Source organism: Pristiophorus japonicus, chromosome 5, assembly GCF_044704955.1.
Source record: "Pristiophorus japonicus isolate sPriJap1 chromosome 5, sPriJap1.hap1, whole genome shotgun sequence".
In the NCBI taxonomy this organism is placed as follows: domain Eukaryota; kingdom Metazoa; phylum Chordata; class Chondrichthyes; family Pristiophoridae; genus Pristiophorus; species Pristiophorus japonicus.
Window position 1 is genome coordinate 303,713,198 of NC_091981.1, and position 20,370 is coordinate 303,733,567.

The 20,370-nt window shown below is 51.8% G+C and overlaps 1 protein-coding gene across 1 annotated transcript in view; it reads left to right on the plus strand.

Moving 5' to 3' along the window:
* The first annotated feature begins 11,793 nt into the window (after nucleotides 1-11,793).
* Nucleotides 11,794-20,370, plus strand: part of LOC139264045 (fucolectin-like) — a 49,272-nt gene continuing 40,695 nt past the window's right edge. The window contains exon 1 of the mRNA XM_070880145.1: nucleotides 11,794-11,823. The gene's annotated coding sequence lies outside the window, so the exon portion shown is untranslated. The remainder of the gene's footprint in view (nucleotides 11,824-20,370) is intronic.

Consider the following 20,370-nt stretch of genomic DNA (forward strand, 5'->3'; position numbering starts at 1 on the left):
GGAGTGAGGGCGGAGTGAGTGAGGGAGGGTGTGTGAGGGGGAGTGAGTGAGTGAGGGAGGGTGTGTGAGGGGGAGTGAGTGAGTGAGTGAGGGAGGGTGTGTGAGGGGGAGTGAGTGAGTGAGGGAGGGTGTGTGAGGGAGGAGTGAGTGAGTGAGGGAGAGTGTGTGAGGGAGGAGTGAGGGAGGGAGTGATGGAGGTAGTGAGGGAGGGAGGTGTGAGTGTCTGAGTGAAGGAGTGAGTGAGAGAGTGAGTGAGTGAGTGAGGGAGTGAGCGAAGGAGTGAGGGAAGATTGATTGAGTGAGTGAGGGAGGGTGGGAGGAAAGAGAGTGCCTGAGTAAGTGAGGGAGTGATGGAGGAGAGGGTCTGAGTGAGTGAGGGAGGAGTGAGTGAGGGAGGGAGGCGTGAGTTAGGGAAGGTGTGTGAGGGAGGGAGCGAGGGAGGGAATGAGGGAGGGAGGGAGGAGTGAGTGAGGAGTGAGGGAGTGAGAAGTGAGCGAGTGAGGAGTGAGGGAGTGAGAAGTGAGTGAGGGAGGGAGGGAGGATTTAAGGAGGGAGAGAGTGAGGGAGGGTGTGTGAAGGAGGAGTGAGGGAGTGAGTGAGTTGAGGGAGTGAGTGAGTGAGTGAGTGAGGAGTGCGTGACAGAGAGTCTGAGTGAGTGAGGGGGGAGTGAGGGAGGAGTGAGGAGTAAGTGAGTGAGTGAGTGAGTGAGTCATGAGGAGTGAAGAGTGAGTGAGTGAGGGAGGGTGTACCTAATTCTTATGTGCTTATGTTGTACAAGTGAGGAGTGAGGGAGGAGTGAGTGTGAGTGAGGGAGGAGTGAGTGTGAGTGAGGGAGGAGTGAGTGTGAGTGAGGAAGGAGTGGGGGAGGAGTGAGTGAGTGAGGGAGGAGTGAGTGTGAGTGAGGGAGGACTGAGTGTGAGTGAGGGAGGAGTGGGGGAGGAGTGAGTGAGTGAGGGAGGAGTGAGTGTGAGTGAGGGAGGAGTGAGTGTGAGTGAGTGTGAGTGAGGGAAGAGTGAGTGAGTGAGGGAGGAGTGAGTGTGAGTGAGGGAGGAGTGAGTGTGAGTGAGGGCAGAGTGAGTGAGTGAGGGAGGAGTGAGGGAGGAGTGGGGGAGGAGTGAGGGCAGAGAGAGGGCAGAGTGAGTGAGCGAGTGAGTCGTGAAGAGTGAGTGAGTGAGGGAGCTTGTGCGAGGGAGGAGTGAGGAAGGAGTGGGGGAGGAGTGAGGGCAGAGTGAGGGCAGAGTGAGTGAGTGAGGGAGGAGTGAGTGTGAGTGAGGGAGGAGTGAGTGAGGCAGGAGTGAGTGAATGATAGAATCACAGAATGGTTATAGCACAGGAGACCATTCGGCCCGTTGAGCCCGTGCCGGCTCTGTGCAGGAGCAACTCCGCTAGTCCCATTCCCCCGCCCTTTCCCGTGGCCCTTCATTTTTTTCTATCAGGAACGTATCCAACTCCGTTTTGAAAGCAGTGATTGAGTCTGCCTCCACCACCCTTTCAGGCAGTTCACTAACCACTAACCACTCGCTGAGTTAAAAACTTTTTCTTATGTCGCCAATCACCTAAAATCTGTGTCACAAGAACATAAGAACATAAGAAATAGGAACAGGAGTCAGCCATACGGCCCCTCGAGCCTGCTCTGCCATTCGATCTGATCTTGGCCTCAACTCCACTTTCAAGCATCTGTCTATCTCAGCCTTGATTATATTCAATGACTCAGCTTCCACAGCTCTCCGGGGTAGAGAATTCCAAAGGTTCATGACCCTCCGAGAGAATGTGAGTCCTCTAGTTCTCCACCCTTTCGCCAATGGGAACAGTATCTCTCTATCTGCTCTGTCCAGACCACTCATGATTTTGAACACCTCGATCAAATCTCCTCTCAATCTACTCTGCTGCAAGGAGAACAACCCCAGCTTCTCCAGTCTATCCACGTAACTGAAGCCCCTCATCCCTACAATCATTCTTGTAAACCTTTTCTGCACTCTCTTTTTTTAATTTGTTCCTGGGCTGTGGGCGTCGCTGCATTTATTGCCCGTCCCTAATTGCCCCTTGAGAAGGTGGTGGTGAGCCGCCTTCTTGAACCGCTGCAGTCCGTGTGGTGAAGGTGCTCCCACAGTGCTGTTAGGGAGGGAGTTCCGGGATTTTGACCCAGCGACGATGAAGGAACGGCCGATACATTTCCAAGTCAGGATGGTGTGTGACTGGGAGAGGAATGTGGAGGTGGTGGTGTTACCAGGCGCCTGCTGCCCTTGTCCTTCTAGGTGGTAGAGGTCACGGGTTTGGGAGGTGCTGCTGAAGAAGCCTTGGCGAGTTGCTGCAGTGCATCTTGTAGATGGTACACACTGCAGCCACGGTGCGCCGGTGGTGGAGGGAGTGAATGTTGAAGGTGGTGGATGGGGTGCCAATCGAGCGGGCTGCTTTGTCCTGGATGCTGTCGAGCTTCTAGGATGCTGTTGGAGCTGCACTCATGGTGCATGGATTTTTTTGCGCAGTCAAGACCACCTACGGCCCAAGTGCTCAAGCTCCTATTCCAACGGAGAAGTGTTCAGCAAGGATAGAGAGGCAGTCAGTGCCCGATGGAAGGAGCACTTCAAAGATCTCCTTAACCGAGACTCTGCCTTTGACATGAGTGTCTTCGACTCCATCCCACAGCATGCTATCCGCCACCATCTCAGCACAACCCCAGCCCGGCACAAGGTTGAAAAGGCCATTCGACAACTGAAGAACAACACGGCCTCAGGAGCAGATAGAATCCCCGCCGAAGACTAAACCATGGCGGGGAAGCACTACTGGCACGGATGTATGACCTCATCTCTCTTATCTGGAAGGAGGAAATCATGCCAGGAGATCGCAAAGACGCCCAATCATGACCATCTTCAAGAAAGGTGACAAGTCCGACTGCGGTAACTACAGAGGAATCTCCCCGCTGTCAGCCACTGGGAAGGTCATCGCTAGAATCCTCCTCAACCGTCTTCTCCCTGTGGCTGAAGAGGTCCTCTCAGAGTCACAATGTGGATTCTGTCCACCAAGGGGTACAACGGTCATGATCTTCACCGGGTAGCAAATACAAGAGAAATTCAGGGAACAGCACCAACCCCTGTACATGGCCTTCTTTGACCTCACAAAGGCCTTCGACTCTGTCAAACATGAGGGATTATGGAGTGTCCTTCTCAAATTCGGCTGCCCTCAAAGGTTTGCCATCATCCTCCGCCTGCTACACGATGACATGTAAGCCGTGATCCTGATCAACGGATCCACCACAGACCCAATACATGTGCAGATCTGCGTCAAGGAAAGCTATGACATCACACCAATGCTCTTCTCGAAATTCCTTGCTGCAATGCTTCATCTCACCTTTACCAAGCTCCCCACTGGAGTGGAGCTAATCTATAGGACAAGTGGGAAATTGTTCAACCTCCATCGCCTCCAGTCCAGATCCAAGTCGTCCCATCCTCTGTCATTGAATTACAGCATGCAGATGACGCTTGCGATTGAGCACACTCAGAGGCCAAACTCCAAACTATCGTTGACACCTTCACTGAAGAGTACGAGAGTCCGGGCCTTACACTAAACAACCAACCTGCCCCCACCACAGCACTGCCCCCCGATTATCAATACAAAAGAAAAATACTGCGGATGCTGGAATCTGGAATAAAACAGAAAATGCTGGCAATCTCAGGAGGTCAGGCAACATCTTTTGAGAAGAAGTTACTCTGCTTCCTCTCCACGGACGCTGCCTGACCTGCTGAGATTTCCAGCATTTTCTGTTTTTATCCCGATTACCAAGATCCATGCAAGACCTTGGACAATGTGGACCACTTCCCATACCTTGGGAGACTTCTGTCATCAAGGACAGACATCGACGATGAAATCTAACACCGCCTCCAGTGTGCCAGTGCAGTCTTTGGTTACCTGAAGACCAGGATCACAAACACAGCACCAAGCTCATGGTCTACAGAGCAGTCGTGGAACCCGCCCTCCTATATGTGTCAGAGTCATGGACTATGTACAGCAGGCACCTCAAAGCACTGGAGAAGTACCACCAACGCTGCCTCCGCAAGATCCTGCAAATCCATTAGCAGGATAGGCGCACTAACATCAGTGTTCTCGCTCAGGCCAACATCCCCAGCATCGCGGCATTGACCACGCTCGATCAGCTCCGCTGGGCGGGCCACATCGTCCACATGCCCAATACTAGGCTCCCGAAACAAGCACTCTACTTTGAGCAATATCACGGCAAGCGAGTTCCAGGTGGGCAGAGTAAATGCTTCAAGAGTCTCTTCACTGAGAGCACACGGAGGGAAAGTGCAGACAGCGGAAGGAGCATATGACAATCCAAGCATCCCACCCACCCGTCCCTCCAATCTCCATCTGCCCCACCTGTGACAGAGACTATCGATCCTGCATTGGTCTCTTCAGTCACCTGAGAACTTATATTAGTGTAGAATCATGTCATCCTCGACTCCGGGGGACTGCCTAAGAAGAAAGCTAATGGAGGCAAGTGGATAGTATTTAATCACACTTCTGACTTGTGCCTTGTAGATGGTGGAAAGGCTTTGGGGAGTCAGGAGGTGAGACACTCGTCGCAGAATACCCAGCCTCTGACCTGCTCTTGTAGCCACAGTATTTATGTGGCTGGTCCCGTTAAGTTTCTGGTCAATGGTGACCCCCAGGATGTTGATGGTGGGGGATTCGGCGATGGTAATGCCGTTGAATGTCAAGGGGAGGTGGTTAGACTCTCGCTTGTTGTCGACAGTCATTGCCTGGCACTTGTGTGGTGCGAATGTTACTTGCCACTTATCAGCCCAAGCCTGAATGATGTCCAGGACTTACTACATGCGGTCATGGACTGCTCCATTATCTGAGGAGTTGTGAATGGAACTGAACACTGTGCAATCATCAGCAAACATCCCCACTTCTGACCTTATGACGGAGGGAAGGTCATTGATGAAGCAGCTGAAGATGGTTGGGCCTAGGACACTGCCCTGAGGAACTCCTGCAGCGATGTCCTGGGGCTGTGATGATTGACCTCCAACCACCACAACCATCTTCCTCTGTGCTGGGTCTGACTCCAGCCAGTGGAGAGTTTTCCCCCTGATTCCCATTGACTCCAGTTTTACTGGGGCTCCTTGATGCCACACTGGGTCAAATGCTGCCTTGATGTCAAGGGCAGTCACTCTCACCTCACCTCTGGTATTCAGCTCTTTGTCCATGTTTGGACCAAGGTTGTAATGAGGTCTGGAGCCGAGTGGTCCTGGCAGACCCAAGCTGAGCATCAGTGAGCAGGTTATCGGTGATTAAGTGCCGTTGATAGCACTGTCAATGATGGGAATTTTTGGGAAAATTCAGAAACTAGGCCGGGACGAGATCCTGGCCTTGAGGTGAGCTTTCTGGGACAGGTCCATTGTGGGAGGGCCTCTATCTGTCCCAAATGTGGCCATTGACCAAGTTTGCATGGAGTCGGATGTGGGGCTCGCAAATCACGGGCCCTCAATGGGACCCAGTGAATGGTCCACAGATGTTGCCTTTGTCAGGCCAGATGGCTCCTTCCAATAACCGACGGTAGTGGGTTCCACCTCCAGCTGTGGGGGGCAAACTGTTATTTTATGATGATTGGTGGGTGGGGGGTGCACAAGGGGTAGCTTAACTTCAATCTAAGGGGTCCCCGAAAGTCCTCCTATCCCAGGCACCTTTGTCAGACATTGCTTGTTAGACAGGCAGTCTACTGCACCAGTGCAGCCTTCGGCTGCCTGAGGAAAAGAGTGTTTGAAGACCACGCCCTCAAATCCAACACCAAGCTCATGGTCTACAGGGCTGTAGGAATACCCGCCCTCCTGTATGGCTCAGAGACATGGACCATGTACAGTAGACTACTCAAATCGCTGGAGAAATACCACCAACGATGTCTCTGCAAGATCCTACAAATCCCCTGGGAGGACAAGCGTACCAACATTAGCGTCCTCGATCAGGCCAACATCCCCAGCATTTAAGCACTGACCACACTTGATCAGCTCCGCTGGGCAGGCCACATTGTTCGTATGCCTGACTGAAGACTCCTAAAGCAAGTGCTCAACTCGGAACTCCGACACGGCAAGTGAGTCCCAGGTGGACAGAGGAAATGTTACAGGGACACCCTCAAAGCCTCCCTGATAAAGTGCAACATCCCCACCTGGGAGTCCCTGGCCAAAGACCGCCCTAAGTGGAGGAAGTGCATCCAGGAGGGCGCTGAGCACCTCGAATCTCATCGCTGAAAGCATGCAGAAATCAAGCACAGGCAGCGGAAAGAGCATGCGGCAAACCTGTCCCACCCTCCCTTCCTTCAACCACTGTCTGTCCCACCTGTGACAGGGACTTGTGGTTCCCGTATTGGACTGTTCAGCCACCTAAGAACACATATTAAGAGTAGAAGCAAGTCTTCCTCGATTCTGAGGGAATGCCTATGATGATGATGATGTCAGACAGGCATCTCCCTCGATCACCACTCCCCCCCGCCCCTCCAGCAACGTGGGTGGCCACCATTGGCAGGTAACTGGGGTCAACCTCCTGACTCCAGATAACTGCTGGGGTCAAAGGCCGAGGTTCACAGTGGGCATGATTCTGGCCTCAGTTTGGGGCCTGGGTCCGGATCCAACAGTAAACGAGTGTTGTGAAAGGATTGGTTCACCCCCTCTTTCCCCATCCCGTGTAACGGCCCCACACACATTGCACATTTCTCTTCTCCTATTTCCCAGCAACTTTTGCTCAATTGTTATTGCCGAATATTGAGAAAGGGCATCAAACTTTTAGCCAATAGAAAGCCAGCTCTGGCAGCATGTGACCAGTTGCACACTGACCCATCCCCAAACTGCTGTGATATAAACTCTGAGCCTGCGGGTGATCTCAACACCTGTGAAGAAGCTACGAAAGGTGAGTGAGCTTTCCTGATCTCTTTTCTCGCAGTCCGATTGTTGTCTGGGGCTCAGGGAGTGGATCCAAGCTGGGACTCTTCCCAAACATCCTGGTCCTCAAGGTCCATCTTAAATCTGTATTGGGGCGCACAGACAGCAGGAGGGGCACCGAATAGCTTTACCCATTCATCAATCCTGTCCCTGTGAATAGCTCTGGCTGAGGTTATTGTGCATTCACTGAACAAATTCCTATCTAGGTCCTCTCTACAAGTGTAGAGCAAGTACCGACCTACTGAAGGTAGCAGGCCAGGTCGATAAGGTGGTTAAGAAGGCATATGGGATGCTTGCCTTTCTTAGCTGAGGCATTGAATACAAGAGCAGAGGGGTTGTGCTTGAACCATATAAAACATTATGCAGGTATAGCAAGTGATCAGGAAGGCCAATGGTATCTTGGCCTTTATTGCAAAGGGGATAGAGTATAAAAGCAGGGAAGTCTTGCTACAGTTATACAGGGTATAGGTGAGGCCACACCTGGAACACTGCGTGCAGTTTTAGTTTCCATATTTACGAAAGGATACACTTGCTTTGGAGGCAGTTCAGAGAAGGTTCACTCGGTTGATTCCGGGGATGAGAGGGTTGACTTATGAGGAAAGGTTGAGTAGGTTGGGCCTCTACTCATTGGAATTCAGAAGAATGAGAGGTGATCTTATCAAAACGTATAAGATTATGAGGGGGCTTGACAAGGTGGATGCAGAGAGGATGTTTCCACTGATGGGGGAGACTAGAACTAGAGGGCATGGTCTTAGAATAAGGGGCCGCCCATTTAAAACTGAGATGAGGAGGAATTTCTTCTCTCAGAGGGTTGTAAATCTGTGGAATTCGCTGCCTCAGAGAGCTGTGGAAGCTGGGACATTGAATAAATTTAAGACAGATATAGATAGTTTCTTAAACGATAAGGGAATAAGGGGTTATGGGGAGCGGGCAGGGAAGTGGAGCTGAGTCCATGATCAGCCATGCTTGTATTAAATGGCGGAGCAGGCTCGAGGGGCCGTATGGCCTACTCCTGCTCCTATTTCTTATGTTCTTATGTTCTTATGATCGCAGCTAGAGTACTGTGTGCAGTTCTGGTCACCACATTACAGAAAAGATGTGATTGCACTAGAAAGTGTGCAGAGGAGATTTACGAGGATGTTGCCAGGTGTGGAGAATTTTAGCTATGAGCAACGATTGGATAGGCTGTTGTTGTTTTTGTTGGAACAGAGGAGGCTGAGGGGAGATTTAATTGAGGAATATAAAATTATGAGGGGCCTAGATAGAGTGGATAGGAAGGACCTATTTCCCTTAGCAGAGGGGGTACACAACCAGGAGGCACAGATTTAAAGGAATTGATAGAAGGATGAGAGGGGAGTTGTGAAGAACATTTTTCACACAGAGGGTGGTGAGGGTCTGGAACTCACTGCCTGAAAGGGTGGTAGAGGCAGAAACCCTCATCGCATTTAAAAAGTACTTGATGTGCACTTGAAGTGCCATAACCTACAGGGCTACGGACCTAGAGCTGGAAAGTGGGATTAGGCTGGGTAGCTCTTTGTCGGCCGGCACGGACACGATGGGCCGAATGGCCTCCTTCTGTGCTGTAAACTTCTGTGATTCTATCCTGAAAATCCATTGGTTAATATCTCTGTTAAATTACGGAGAGGAACCGGATACGAACAGTGGACACATTCTGTTCGCCTCACCGATGGGTATTACTGCCCTGATAAACAGCGGAATAGTTCATATATGAAGGATTATACCTTTATACTGAGAGTCATTAAAAGGCTGCTTAGAGAGGGTGCAGAGGAGAGTTACTTGAATGGTACCAGGAATGAGGGATTTCAGTTACATGGAGAGACGAGAGAAGCTGGCATATTTCTCTTTACAGCAGAGAAGGTTGAGGGGAGATTTGATAGAGGTGTTCAAAAGTTTGAAGGAGTTTTGGTAAAGTAAATAAGCAGAAACTGTTTGCAGTGCCAGGAGGATCAGTAACCAGAGGGGACATAGGAACACTGGAACAGGAGGAGGCCATTCATCCCCTCGAGCCTGTTCCATCGTTCAATGAGATCAGGGCTGATCTGCGACCTAACTCCATATACCCGCCTTTGCCCCATGTCCCTTAATACCTTTGGCTAACAAAAAGCTATCAATCTCCGATTTAAAATGAACAATTCATTTCCGGACGAGAATTGCAAACTTCTCCCACGCTGTGTGTGTAGAAGTCTTTCCTCATTTCACTTCTGTAAGGTCTGGCTCTAATTTTTAAACAGCGCCCCCCTACACAAAGATTTAAGGCAAATGACAAAATAAGCAGAGGGGGTGATGAGGAGAATGTTATTACGCAGCGAGTTGTTGTGATCGGGAACGCGCTGCCTGAAAGGGCGGTGGGAGCAGATTCAATAATAACTTTCTAACGGGAATTGGACATTTGATAAACATTTTCAGGCATATAGGGAAAGAGCAGGGTTGTGAGAATCTTTCAAAGAGCCAGTACAGACAAGAAAAGCTGTCCTGTGCCATATCATTCTATGATTCTATAATATACCAAAGATATTTAGTGAGTAAGCCACAGAATAAATGTAGAGGGATCCAATGTCAGTGAACTGTCCTTGTGTCAGGTTCCTGCCAGTCACGCAGCTCAAGGACAGGATTGAAGTGTTGGTGAGGAAGCTTCACATGTTTAGGGGCTGAGTGATTGTGGAAAGACTTCTCAATGGCAGAGGACTGGAATGTTGCCCAGTCAGAAAGTACTGAGGTTGGGGAAAGGGAGAAGCTAAACATAATGCAGAAGGGATAGGTCTGCATGTGAAGAGTGTGGAGGAGAGAGGCATGAGTGTTAAAGAACTGGGATGTGGACGAGGGGAGAGAGGTGAGGGGAGAGGGAGAGGACTGAGGGGAGAAAGAGGAGAGAAGGGTGATGGAAAAGTGGTGATAGGTGAGGGGCAGGTCAGGGGAGAGAGAGAGAGAGAGAGGAGAAAGGGTGATGGACAATGGGTGATAGGTGAGGGGAGAGGGAGAGGATTGAGGGGAGAGAGGAATGAGGAGAATCAGGGGATGGAAGTGGGTGATAGGTGAGGGCAGAGGGAGAGGATTGAGGGGAGGGAGAGAGGATTGAGGGGAGAGAGAGAGAGGAGAGAAGGGTGATGGACGAGGGGTGATAGGTGAGGGAGAGGGAGAGGATTGAGGGGAGAGAGAGGATTGAGGGGAGAGAGAAAGAGAGGAGAGAAGGGTAATGGAAATGGGGTGATAGGTGAGGGCAGAGGGAGAGGATTGTGGTGAGAGAGAGGATTGAGGGGAGAGAGAGAGAGGAGAGAAGGGTGATGGACGAGGGGTGATAGGTGAGGGAGAGGGAGAGGATTGAGGGGAGAAAGAGGAGAGAAGGGTGATGGAAAAGTGGTGATAGGTGAGGGGCAGGTCAGGGGAGAGAGAGAGAGAGAGGAGAAAGGGTGATGGACAATGGGTGATAGGTGAGGGGAGAGGGAGAGGATTGAGGGGAGAGAGGGATGAGGAGAATCAGGGGATGGAAGGGGGTGATAGGTGAGGGCAGAGGGAGAGGATTGAGGGGAGGGAGAGAGGATTGAGGGGAGAGAGAGAGAGGAGAGAAGGGTGATGGACGAGGGGTGATAGGTGAGGGAGAGGGAGAGGATTGAGGGGAGCGAGAGGATTGAGGGGAGAGAAAGGATTGAGGGGAGAGAGAGAGAGAGGAGAGAAGGGTGATGGGCATGGGGTGATAGGTGAGGGAGAGGGAGAGGATTGAGGGGAGAGAGAGGATTGAGGGGAGAGAGAGGATTGAGGGGAGAGAGAGGAGAGAAGGGTGATGGACATGGGGTGATAGGTGAGGGAGAGGGAGAGGATTGAGGGGAGAGAGAGGATTGAGGGGAGAGAGAGGATTGAGGGGAGAGAGAGGAGAGAAGGGTGATGGACATGGGGTGATAGGTGAGGGAGAGGGAGAGGATTGAGGGGAGAGAGAGGATTGAGGGGAGAGAGAGAGAGAGGAGAGAAGGGTGATGGGCATGGGGTGATAGGTGAGGGAGAGGGAGAGGATTGAGGTGAGAGAAAGGATTGAGGGGAGAGAGAGGAGAGAAGGGTGATGGACAATGGGTGATAGGTGAGGGAGAGGGAGAGGATTGAGGTGAGAGAGAGGATTAAGGGGAGAGAGAGGAGAGAAGGGTGATGGACAATGGGTGATAGGTGAGGGAGAGGGAGAGGATTGAGGTGAGAGAGAGGATTGAGGGGAGAGAGAGGAGAGAAGGGTGATGGACAATGGGTGATAGGTGAGGGAGAGGGAGAGGATTGAGGTGAGAGAGAGGATTGAGGGGAGAGAGAGAGAGAGGAGAGAAGGGTGATGGACAATGGGTGATAGGTGAGGGAGAGGGAGAGGATTGCGAGGAGAGAGAGATGAGAAGAATCGGAGGATGGAGGAGGGCGATAATGATTCGGTATTTACCCTCCTAGTGAATGGTTGTAGCCACCAGCTGGAGCGCTCCTCCCGCACAATAAAGGTTACTGACTGACCAGGGTGGACAGAGTTCCTCAGTCAGTCGCTCACAAGCTCTGTCCATGACGGAAGCAGACACTTTCCGCTGGGACACAGGCAGTCCCGGTTTGTTCATTACAAGGCTTCATTTTTCATTGATTCTCAAATCATTTTTTATTGATATAATTAACAATGATGCTGTGTTTTTTTTAGATAGTCAGTATGAGGGGCATCTTGGTTATTACAAGGCACAGAATTGTGTTGGTGATGGAGGGAATGGAGGGATATAGGGATCAGGGGGAAGAGGTGGAAGATGAGCAGTGATAGTGTGGGGTGGAGCAGACTCGAGGGGCTGAATGGCCGACTCCTGTACCTCATTCTGATGTTTTTAATTACAGACTATACAAGAGTACTCAGGGCCTCTGACAATGAGTAGGTTTTCAGTTACCATGCTGTTCATGGCCTTATCATTTTTCATCTATTCTCCTTCCTTTCTATTTAGACGACTGTTGATAACATCACAACTGTTGCGCTGTGATAGTGGATTGAGTCTATTTATAGCAACATCTGACTGCTGCTTATAAATATTCCTGCCCAGCCTCGAACCACATGTTGTTGGGTAGATGGGGAGGGAAGAATGATCAGTCAGAAAGCAGCCGGTGAATGATGAAGGATATGAGGAGAAGCGAGGGGTGAGATGGATGGCAGGACTGGAAGGAGGGCCACTGGGCTGTGAAACAAAGTGTTCAGAAATTGGTGCAAAGCCAGATCAGGGACGTGAACAAAGAGCTGGAGTTAGACAGAGCACAGACAGAGAATGTCACCGACAAATGGTGTGTTCAGCGATGTGTCTGTCACTGAGGGACATGGCTGGGCTCGGGAGTGATGGGAAATCGTAAAATCCTCATTGCCCTGGGAGTGTTTGATGGGACAGTGTAGAAGGAGCTTTACTCTGAATCGAACCCGTGCTGGACCTGCCCTGGGTGTGTTTGATGGGACAGTGTAGAGGGAGCTTTACTCTGTATCTAACCCCCTGTACCTGCCCTGGGAGTGTTTGATGGGACAGTATAGAGGGAGCTTTACTCCGAATCTAACCCGTGCTGTACCTGCCCTGGGTGTGTTTGATGGGACAGTGTAGAGGGAGCTTTACTCTGTATCTAACCCCGTGCTGTACCTGCCCTGGGAGTGTTTGATGGGACAGTGTAGACGGAGCTTTACTCTGAATCTAACCCCGTGCTGTACCTGCCCTGGGAGTGTTTGATGGGACAGTGTAGACGGAGCTTTACTCTGTATCTAACCCGTGCTGTACCTGCCCTGGGAGTGTTTGATGGGAGAGTGTAGAGGGAGCTTTACTCTGTATCTAACCCCCTGTACCTGCCCTGGGAGTGTTTGATGGGAGAGTGTAGAAGGAGCTTTACTCTGTATCTAACCCATGCTGTACCTGCCCTGGGAGTGTTTGATGGGGACAGTGTAGAGGGAGCTTTACTCTGTATCTAACCCTCTGTACCTGCCCTGAGAGTATTTGATGGGACAGTGCAGAGGGAGCTTTACTCTGTATCTAACCCCGTGCTGTACCTTCCCTGAGAGTGTTTGATGGGACAGTGTAGAGGCATCTTTACTCTATATCTAACCCCCTGTACCTGCCCTGGGAGTGATTGATGGGGCAGTTAGTGGGAGCTTTATTCTGTATCCAACCCTGTGCTGTACCTGCCCTGGGAGTGTTTGATGGGACAATGTAGAGGGAGCTTTACTCTGTATCTAACTCGTGCTGTACCTGCCCTGGGAGTGTTTGATGGGACAGTGTAGAGGGAGCTTTACTCTGTATCAAACCCCCTGTACCTGCCCTGGGTGTGTTTGATAAGACAGTGTAGAGGAAGCTTTACTCAGAATCTAACTCATGCTGTACCTGCCCTGGGAGTGTTTGATGGGACAGTGTAGAGGGAGCTTTACTCTGTATATAACCCGTGTTGTACCTGCCCTGGGAGTGTTTGATGGGACAGTGTAGACGGAGCTTTACTTTGTATGTAACACCATGCTGTGCCTGCCCTGGGAGTGTTTGATGGGACAGTGTAGAGGGAGCTTTACTCTGTAAATAACCCCCTGTACGTGTCCTCAGAGTGTTTGATGGGGCAGTGTAGAGGGACCTTTACTCTGTATCGAACCCCGTGCTGTACCTTCCCTGAGAGTGTTTGATGGGACAGTGTAGAGGCATCTTTACTCTGTATCTAAACCCCTGTACCTGCCCTGGGAGTGATTGATGGGGCAGTTAGTGGGAGCTTTACTCTGTATCTAACCCGTGCTGTACCTGCCCTGGGAGTGTTTGATGGGACAGTGTAGACGGAGCTTTACTCTGTATCTAACCCGTGCTGTACCTGCCCTGGGAGTGTTTGATGGGAGAGTGTAGAGGGAGCTTTACTCTGTATCTAACCCCCTGTACCTGCCCTGGGAGTGTTTGATGGGAGAGTGTAGAAGGAGCTTTACTCTGTATCTAACCCGTGCTGTACCTGCCCTGGGAGTGTTTGATGGGGACAGTGTAGAGGGAGCTTTACTCTGTATCTAACCCTCTGTACCTGCCCTGAGAGTATTTGATGGGACAGTGCAGAGGGAGCTTTACTCTGTATCGAACCCCGTGCTGTACCTTCCCTGAGAGTGTTTGATGGGACAGTGTAGAGGCATCTTTACTCTATATCTAACCCCCTGTACCTGCCCTGGGAGTGATTGATGGGGCAGTTAGTGGGAGCTTTATTCTGTAACTAACCCTGTGCTGTACCTGCCCTGGGAGTGTTTGATGGGACAATGTAGAGGGAGTGTTACTCTATATCTAACCCCCTGTACCTGCCCTGGGAGTGATTGATGGGGCAGTTAGTGGGAGCTTTATTCTGTATCCAACCCTGTGCTGTACCTGCCCTGGGAGTGTTTGATGGGACAATGTAGAGGGAGCTTTACTCTGTATCTAACTCGTGCTGTACCTGCCCTGGGAGTGTTTGATGGGACAGTGTAGAGGGAGCTTTACTCTGTATCAAACCCCCTGTACCTGCCCTGGGTGTGTTTGATAAGACAGTGTAGAGGAAGCTTTACTCAGAATCTAACTCATGCTGTACCTGCCCTGGGAGTGTTTGATGGGACAGTGTAGAGGGAGCTTTACTCTGTATATAACCCGTGTTGTACCTGCCCTGGGAGTGTTTGATGGGACAGTGTAGACGGAGCTTTACTTTGTATGTAACACCATGCTGTGCCTGCCCTGGGAGTGTTTGATGGGACAGTGTAGAGGGAGCTTTACTCTGTAAATAACCCCCTGTACGTGTCCTCAGAGTGTTTGATGGGGCAGTGTAGAGGGACCTTTACTCTGTATCGAACCCCGTGCTGTACCTTCCCTGAGAGTGTTTGATGGGACAGTGTAGAGGCATCTTTACTCTATATCTAACCCCCTGTACCTGCCTTGGGAGTGATTGATGGGGCAGTTAGTGGGAGCTTTACTCTGTATCTAACCCCCTGTACCTTCCCTGGGAGTGTTTGATGGGACAGTGTAGAGGGAGCTTTACTCTGTATCTAAACCCCTGTACCTGCCCTGGGAGTGATTGATGGGGCAGTTAGTGGGAGCTTTACTCTGTATCTAACCCGTGCTGTACCTGCCCTGGGAGTGTTTGATGGGACAGTGTAGAGGGAGTTTTACTCTGCATCTAACCCGTGCTGTAACTGCCCTGGGAGTGTTTGATGGGAAAGTGTAGAGGGAGCTTTAATCTGTGTCTAATCCCCTGTACCTGCACGCGGAGTGTTTGATGGGACAGTGTAGAGGGAGCTTTACTCTGTATCTAACCCCGTGCTGTACCTGCCCTGGGAGTGTTTGATGGGACAGTGTAGAGGGAGCTTTACTCTGTATCTAACCCCGTGCTGTACCTGCCCTGGGAGTGTTTGATGGGACAGTGTAGAAGAAGCTTTACTCTGTATCTAACTCGTGCTGTACCTGCCCTGGGATTGTTTGATGGGACAGTGTAGAGGGAGCTTTACTCTGTATCTAACCCCCTGTACCTGCCCTGGGTGTGTTTGCTGGCACAGTGTAGAGAGAGCTTTACTCTGTATCTAGCACCATGCTGTACCTGCCCTGGGAGTGTTTGATGGGGCAGTTTAGAGATAGCTTTACTCTGTATCTAACACCATGCTGTACCTGCCCTGGGAGTGTTTGATGGGGCAGCGTAGAGGGAGCTTTACTCTGTATCTAACCCCCTGTACCTGTCCTCGGAGTGTTTGTTGGGGCATTGTAGAGGGACCTTTACTCTGTATCTAACACCGTGCTGTACCTGCCCTGAGAGTGTTAAATGGGACAGTGTAGAAGGAGCTTTATTCTGTATCTAACCCCGTGCTGTACCTGTCCTGGGAGTGTTTGATGGGACAGTTTAGAGGGAGCTTTACTCTGTATCTAACCCCCTGTACCTGCCCTGGGAGTGTTTGACGGGACAGTGTAGAGGGAGCTTTACTCTGTATCTAACCCCCTGTACCTGCCCTGGGAGTGTTTGATGGGACAGTGTAGAGGGAGCTTTACTCTGTATCTAACCCCCTGTACCTACCCTGGGAGTGTTTGATGGGACAGTGTAGAGGGAGCTTTACTCTGTATCTAACCCCCTGTACCTGCCCTGGGAGTGTTTGATGGGGCATTGTAGAGGGAGCTTTATTCTGTATCTAACCCCGTGCTGTACCTGCCCTGGGTGTGTTTGATGGGACAGTGTAGAAGGAGCTTTATTCTGTATCTAACCCCGTGCTGTACCTGCCCTGGGAGTGTTTGATGGGACAGTGTAGAGGGAGCTTTATTCTGTATCTAGCCCTGTGTTGTAGCAGCCCTGGGAGTGTTTGATGGGACAGTGTAGAGGGAGATTTATTCTGTATCTAGCCCTGTGTTGTAGCAGCCCTCAGAGTGTTTGATGGGACAGTTTAGAGGGAGCCTTGTTGTACGCCCAACGACACCTGCTCTCCTTCCGCTCCTGAAGATAGAAAGTGGGAGCAGATAGACGAGCACAGTAACAGGGCTGAGTTGTCTGAAAACGGTCTTGTTGCGACTGCTGAGCTCGCACATGATGAGGGGCTGTTGTTGAGCTTCTGTGGAAAGGTTTCCCAGAAAGTGTGAGGAACGCTGTTCCTGGATCGCGAACCTCATGCTCCTCCCCAGTGCCACACGGATCTTCATGTTGGTGAGTGCATTGAAGAAGTGGCTTTCGACCCTCACCCGTGCCTCTCCATGACCCTCGACCCCACACTGACCCACGACCCAGGCCCACACTGACCCTCGACCCCACACTGAACCTCGACCCCACACTGACCCCGACCCCACACTGACCCCGACCCCACACTGACCCTCGACCCTGCACTGACCCTCAATCCAGGACCACACTGAACCTCGACCCCACACTGACCCTCGACCCAGGCCCACACTTACCCTCGACCCCACACTGAACCTCGACCCAGGCCCACACTGACCCTCGACCCCACACTGAACCTCGACCCCACACTGACCTGACCCCACACTTACCCTCGACCCCACACTGAACCTCGACCCAGGCCCATACTGACCATCGGCCCTGCACTGACCCTCGACCCAGGCCCACACTGAACCTCGACCCCACACTTACCCTCGACCCCACACTGACCCCGACCCCACACCGACCCTCGACCCAGGCCCATACTGACCATCGGCCCTGCACTGACCCTCGACCCAGGCCCACACTGACCCTTGACCCCACACTGACCCCCAACCCAGGACCCGCTCTGACCAGAGAATCAGGCACCAAAGACAGAAGGCCCCTTTTTCCACTCCCCGGAGCAATGTTGCATTTTATCAGGGAGGCTTTGAGGGAACATTTCCTCTGCGCACTTGGGGCTCACTTGCCGTGTCGGAGCTCCGAGTAGAGCGCTTGTTTTGGGAATCTCCGTATTAAGGAGGGATATACTTTCATTCGAAGCAGTTCAGAGAATGTTCACTGTGTTGATTCCAGAGCTGGGCTTGTCTTATGAAGATAGGTTGAGTAGATCGGGCCTATACTCATTGAAGTTTAGAAGAATGAGAGGTGATCTTAGAGCAATATATAAGGTTCTGAGCGGGCTTGACAGGGTAGTCATTATATTAATGACTTGGATGTAGGGACCGAGTGTCATGTAGACAAATTTGCTGATGATACAAATATAGGAGGGAAAGCAAGTGGTGAGGAGGATGCATCGAATCTACAAAGGGATATGGACAGACTCAGTGAGTGGGCAAACATTTGTCAGCTGCACTATAATGTGGGCATATGTGATGTCATCCATTTTGGTAAGTGAAATGAAAACAAATTATTATTTAAATGGGAAGCGATTACAAAATGCTGCGGTACAGAGGGACCTGGGGATCCTTGTGCATGAAACACAAAAAGTTAGTCTGCAGGTACAGCAATTGATCAGGAAGGCAAATGGAATGTTGGCCTTTATTGCAAAGGGGATGGAGTATAAAAGCAGAGAAGTCCTGCTGCAGTTATACAGGGCATTGGTGAGGCCACACCTGGAGTACTGTGTACAGTTTTGGTCTCTGTATTTACGAAAGGATATACTTGCATTGGAGGCAGTTCAGAGAAGGTTCACTCGGTTGATTCCGGAGATGAGGGGGTTGACTTATGAGGAAAGGTTGAGTATGTTGGGCCTCTACTCATTGGAGTTCAGAAGAATGAGAGGTGATCTTATCGAAACGTATAAGATTAGGAGGGGGCTTGACAGGCTATTTCCCCTCAAAGGGAAATCTAGAAGTAGGGGGCATAGTTTCAGAATAAGGGGCCGCCCATTTAAAACTGAGATGAGGAGGAATTTCTTCTCTCAGAGGGTTGTAAATCTGTGGAATTCTCTGCCCCAGAGAGCTGTGGAGGCTGGGTCATTGAATATATTTAAGGTGGAGATAGACAGATTTGTGAGCGATAAGGTAGTAAACGGTTATGGGGAACGGGCAGGGAAGTGGAGCTGAGCCCATGATCTGATCAGCCATGACCTTATTGAATGACGGAGCAGGCGCGAGGGGCTGAATGGCCTACTCCTGCTGCTATTTCTTACGTTATGTTCCTATGTTGATCCTAAGGTGTGCTGCCCAGACTGCACAATGTACTCCAGATGTGGTCGAACAAATCTTTGTATAACTGCAGCAAAACCTCTTCCTTCAGGCAGCTTTAGGACCATGCAAGTAAAGTGTCAGCTGTGGCTCAGTGGTGAGCACACTCGCCTCTGAGTCAGAAGGTTGTGAATTCAAGTCCAACTCCAGGGACTTGAGCACAAAACATCTAGGCTGACACTCCCAGTGCAGTACTGAGGGAGTGCCGCACTGTCGGAGGGGCAGTACTGAGGGAGCGCTGCACTGTCGGAGGGGCAGTACTGAGGGAGTGCTGCGCTGCCGGAGGGGCAGTACTGAGGGAGTGCCGCACTGTCGGAGGGGCAGTACTGAGGGAGTGCCGCACTGTCGGAGGGGCAGTACTCAGGGAGCGCTGCACTGTCGGAGGGGCTGTACTGAGGGAGTTCTACACTGTCAGAGGGGCTGTACTGAGGGAGTGCCGCACTGTCAGAGGGGCAGTACTGAGGGAGCGCTGCACTGTCGGAGGGGCAGTACTGAGGGAGCGCCGCACTGGCGGAGGGGCAGTACTGAGGGAGCGTTGCACTGTCGGAGGGGCAGTACTGAGGGAGTGCCGCACTGTCGGAGGGGCAGTACTGAGGGAGTGCTGCGCTGTCGGAGGGGCAGTACTGAGGGAGTGCCGCACTGCCGGAGGGGCAGTACTGAGGGAGCGCTGCACTGCCGGAGGGGCAGTACTGAGGGAGCGCCGCACTGGCGGAGGGGCAGTACTGAGGGAGCGCTGCACTGCCGGAGGGGCAGTACTGAGGGAGTGCTGCACTGGCGGAGGGGCAGTACTGAGGGAGCGCTGCACTGTCGGAGGGGCAGTACTGAGGGAGCGCTGCACTGTCGGAGGGGCAGTACTGAGGGAGTGCTGCACTGTCAGAGGGGCAGTACTGAGGGAGCGCTGCACTGGCGGAGGGGCAGTACTGAGGGAGCGCTGCACTGTCGGAGGGGCAGTACTGAGGGAGTGCTGCACTGTCAGAGGGGCAGTACTGAGGGAGCACTGTACTGTCGGTTGAGACGTTGAACCGAGACCCCGTGTGCTCTCTCAGGTGGATGTAAAAGATCCCACGGCACTATTTCGAAGGAGAGCTGCAGAGTTTCCTCAGTGACCTGGCCAATATTTAACCCTGAACAAAAAAATAGTGGGAGCTTGCTGTGCGTAAGTTGGCTGCCGCATTTCCCACATTGCAATAGTGACTACGCTCCACAAGAGCGTCGGTCATTGGCTGTGAAGCGCTTTGAGACGTCCAGTGGTGGAGAAAGGCGCTACAGAAATCCAAGGTCTGGATATTCTGCTCTCGAGTGTCTCTGTCAGCGCCCTTTGGAGGGCGGTAATTGCGGCGGTGAGCTCTCTGGGCGGGCGACCAGCTGCCAGCGTCCCGCCGGGAGACATTGGGGGCCGGTTTCGGTGGGGCGCGGAGTATTACCGCCCGGGAGAGGCGAGCCGGCTGAGCATCGCCCCTGATTGTGACACCGGCTTGGTTTGTGACTCCCGCCCGATCCGTAGCGCCCCGCAGCGCCCCCTGCTGGGAGCGCCTGTGAAAGCGGGTGTCCCGAGCTGGAGCGGCTGCAGTGAGCTCTGTAATGCCTACCTCAGGTACGTGTGATTGTGGTTTATTTTGTGGTTATGTGGTGGTGGCTGGAGTTATTTATTGGGAATGTGTTTGGTGTTTAGTATTCAGGGACATTTTTCTCCCCAGACCTTTCTTACCTCGCTCCGAGGACGGCTGTTCAGCTGGGGATTTGCAGTTGCTCAGCCGGCCTCGCGCCCTAACAGAGGTTTGTAACGCACTGCCCCACACTCAGGGCCCAGCTGACCAATTTTGCCGACTGAGGCGCAAACAGTTCCCGGGCGCAAACTTTAC